Source organism: Nylanderia fulva, unplaced genomic scaffold (genome assembly GCF_048542155.1).
Source record: "Nylanderia fulva isolate GAGA-0341 unplaced genomic scaffold, ASM4854215v1 Scaffold1882, whole genome shotgun sequence".
Classification (NCBI taxonomy): Eukaryota; Metazoa; Arthropoda; class Insecta; order Hymenoptera; family Formicidae; genus Nylanderia; species Nylanderia fulva.
In genome coordinates, this window is record NW_028190143.1 from 1 (window position 1) to 4557 (window position 4557).

Here is a 4557-nt window from a genome sequence, read left to right on the forward strand (position 1 = left end):
AATTCGCGCAAACGTAGTAGCGCGCATTAAAAGCGCGCAAACGTATGTGACACATGACTACGCCATGCACGGCAAGGTTTGCTCTGTTATTTGCGTAAATTTTGCGTCTCATCATGCCAGAACAAATCTTTGCTCTATTTTTGCCACAAATTTGCTATCACGCCATGCACAGCAAGGTTTGCTCTGTTATTTGCATGAATATTGCGTCTTATCGTATCAGAGTTAACTTTGCTCTATTTTTTCGTAAATTGTTTGTTATACCGTGCATGGCAAGATTTGCTCTGTTTTTGTCACAAATTTGCTTTATATCGTGTATCACAAGATTTGCTATTATTGACGTAAAGTTTGTATTTCACCATGATACCATCATTTGCTCTCTTCTATAAGTAAAATTTACGAACAAACTTTTCTCTGTTAATTGCAGCATCATATAACGAAAAGTTTTGCCGTTAATTTGTTCGAAATATTTAGACAAGACGAAGCAAGGCAAATGTTTGCCAGAAATTGTTGATTAAAAGTTAAAGCAACTTTGCCGAAAAGCTTATTAACGAAACGTGCATTTTGACTCACTCTTGAGCTGCCTGGGTTGGAACTATAAAAAGTGACGGCATCTATCCACAAATTTTTATTAATGCAAGATCTGACAAAATTTAAAGTAAGATCTTATGACAATGATGGAGAAACTAAAATCCTACATGGCAGCAATGTAAGAAATAAAAAATGCATGTACATATGTTTATCAAAAATACCATAGATTACTACTGGACCTGTATACAGAAGAAATTGACGAAATTCCGTGGGCTTTAAATTTTGTGCACATATTAAGTGATATTGGGACGCCTTGCAAATCGGAATGGACAATATGCTGCAAATGTTTCTAACCGTGAAGATATAATTGAGATAGATCTTGTAGATAACTTTGAAAACTGTGAGTACTTCCCGCATACTCAAGCAGAATAACAATTTTTTCATAATTCCCAAGACAAAACCAAATGCATATATTCAAAAGGCACTTGCGAAACCATTCCTATAGGTAACATTGATAGTGGACTTGTACCATCTTTATGATGATCTTTATCTAAACCTCTTACATAGTCCTCATTAGTCCGCAAGGAATGATCAATACCACAGAAAATGTAACGCCCTTTACATCGTATTCCAGAAATTTTACATTTAGAACATGGTTGACAAGATACGTGACTTTTATGATTAAGAATAAAAGCACGACCCACATAACACATGGACGTAATTACAACATAATTTGGATGTCCGAAGCGAGCACCAAGGACATCCGATGGACGTCCCGTGTACATCCTGTGGATGTATTAAGGATGTCCTATGTTCCGCCTAACAACATCCATAGGCTATAAATGGGACGTCCAGCGGATATCCTTAGTGCTTACTACGGACATCCAAAGTATGTAATTATGTTGATATAATGACTGCATTCAACAGAAAAAGAGCACAATGGCCAGTATTCATAGTCAGATCTTATATTTAAGATCGTCTTAAGATCTCGTTCAACCAATCAAATGACGTTATACGGCTATTTGATTGGTTAAACGAGATCTTAAGACGATCTTAAATATAAGATCTGACTATGAATACCGGCCAATGAGTGCTTATTAATTCTTTAATGTGATTAGTTTCTATGTTAGATCCAACGAGAGCTAAAGAGAAATAATCACATTAAAGAAATCAACAGTCGCCGCATGAGCTGCTTTTCTGCTGAACGCAACAAATGTTTCAATAATGCTCATTGAAAACTATTAAGACCATATATTATATATTTAGATAGTTAGAATTATTTAAATCAATAAAATACATGTATATAATTTTTGCAATATTATCTTAAGTATACTACTTTTAGCATTATAACCAGTAGCTCATCAAAATTATCAATATGTTTATTTATAAAATTTATGTTAGTGTAACAAAACAAAATAATATATTACTGACGTTAGCTATTTTTTATATGTTCACGCAGTTTACTTAGTATAAAAAAAATTAAAATAAAAACTCCAATTAAAGTGTTCAAAGTTAACGTACCAATTATGTGTAAATTTTATAAACTTTCAGTGTTTTTTGTCAATTTAAATTCCTTTATCATTTCTAGAGTAGTAAAATATGAAAATAACCCATGCATTACTGTTTTCAGAATTCTAGAGTACGTTATATAGTTCAATTTTACATCTAGGAAAATTTTATCATAGAAAGTTTTTAATCAACACAAACTGTAAAATCTGAGGTTATGATTGTTGTCATTCAAGTAGTATTTTGGCGGTGCGTCACTGACTTACACAGAATCCGGTATTATTGATATTTTCACTAAGACTTTTCTATATATTCTCTGCAATAAATATCTCTTTGTTCAATACACGAGGTATGAGAGATACGAGCGGCACACGAGAGCACGAGCACGAAACATGTTGTGACACGTGAAAACCCGGCCGACCAGGACATGCGCAGCGCATTGCGCACTAGCGCCTAAAATTATCAGGATTAAAAGTCACTCTAAAAAAAATTGTAAAAAATAAAAATTATTGTAAGAAAATTATAATTAATAATAATAATAGAATTAGAATCTTCAGCTCAGACGTCCTCACAGAACTAAACGGAGGATGTCTACAGGACATAAAATAAACGTCTTATTTTGGATATAAAAAGACACAACCAAAATTTATATGTATTAAACGAATGTTATCGATAAAAATTAAGTTTTCAACTACAGGGTATACATATACTCGATATATTGTAAGATGTCCGGAATATGTCTTTTAAAGTCCTACAACTGTCCATCGCAGTTGAAATTTTAACAGGACGTCCGACTAACGTACTTTGGACGTCCCACAAATGGGGACATGTGAGGACATATATCGGACGTCCGAATAACGTACTTTGGACGTCCCACGAATGGGGGACATGTGAGGACATATATTGGACGTCCAAAGGACGTACATGTGTTGTGTGGGGAGCTGGTGCATCAGCTATAAAACACCTAAGATGTATAGGTAATTTGTTTCCTTTAATAATTAATCCCTTCATTTGCCAATATTCTTTTAATATCTACAATAAATTTCTCAAAAAATAAATTTGGATTGTATGGTTTTGCAGTGCCTTTATATATTCCTACTATTATTGGCTTTACATGCCTTATATTACTAAGTCTGCATTGAATTGGCCAAAAATGCACACTTCCTGATTTGTCTAAATTGCACCCATCAGTATGGAAATGAATATCTATTTGACTAGGAAGAGAATCAAAAGAAAAACGCGAAAGTACTTCAATAATACTTGTTTCCACATCAAAATGAATATATTCCCCTGGTTCTATTTTCGAAACAATAATTTTAACTCGTGGAGTATTTAGAAGAGTTCTAACGTTCTTGGGCAAATCACGAAAGCAAGAATGGCTTTGTAAAAGGGATAGAATACTATTACCTTGAACATGAGTCAAATGATTGTCTACAAACAAGATGCCAATTTTTCCTGGAATGATGATTCAATGGAAGAAGTACTAAAAGACAAAGAAGCATCACTATCAGAGAAAAGACTATTATAAGCAAAGCTGTTTTCCTGAGTATTTATATTATTATTATTACTATAAATATTGTTTTCAAGATTGGCTGTAAAAGAACTACATTCTGTATGGCGATGGACCTGGTATATCATCTTGAATATTACTAACCGTATTTGACTATCTCATACAATTTTGTGAACAATTTTTATGTAAATTATTTCTAATTTCAGAAATGATATTTTTCTTTTGTCTTAAAGATACATTGTGTAAACGTTTACGTGAAATAGAATGTTTGACTATAAATGGTTTCATAATTACTTATAGTTGTATTACATATCGTATATGCAGTTTTCCTAGATTATATATCCTTCTGCAAACAGTATCCTTTTTAAATTGGGATGAGAATATGCGATGGAAGGTCCTTCCAAAACTCAGCAACAGACTAAAAAAGTTTTAAAAAGTTTTATTTTACACAATAGAAATATTTCTGCGGTTTGCCGCACGGCAAATAGCGATACACATAATCTATGATTTATTTTTATGGAAAGGCAGGAGAGTTGATGAAAATAGTGAGACTGTTGAGATTTTATGTATCAAAAAATCCATGAAAAATGAAAGCATTATTTCTATACCTGTCCACAACTGATATAACCCAGTAAACATCGAAATCTTGTAGAAATCTAAAAGATATCTCATTAAAGAAATCTTCAAGATATTTCTAAAAGATATCCAGGAGATATCTAAAAGATGTCTAAAAATACTTATACTAATAAATACCCAGATAGCCAAGCCTGCCAATAGCATGCTTTGCAAACTGTGCACTACATACCATATACTATGCTGGTATAAATTTTGGCAATAGGTTAGCATGGTCTGCCGTTTCAAATAATAGCTGCAGAAAAACAGCAGAAATGAAGCAGGATCTGTATCATAATATGATGGTAGAATGCTGTAAAAATTAAAACTGATTTTGCCGGCATTGAAATGATATAAGTAAAGCATGACGTGTCAGCACAATATATTAACAAAAATAAATT

General features: G+C 32.9%; 1 pseudogene; it reads right to left on the bottom strand.

The window, feature by feature from the left end:
- Positions 1-663: 663 nt before the first annotated feature.
- On the bottom strand, positions 664-1313 carry LOC146723540 (uncharacterized; annotated as a pseudogene).
- Positions 1314-4557: the final 3244 nt, after the last annotated feature.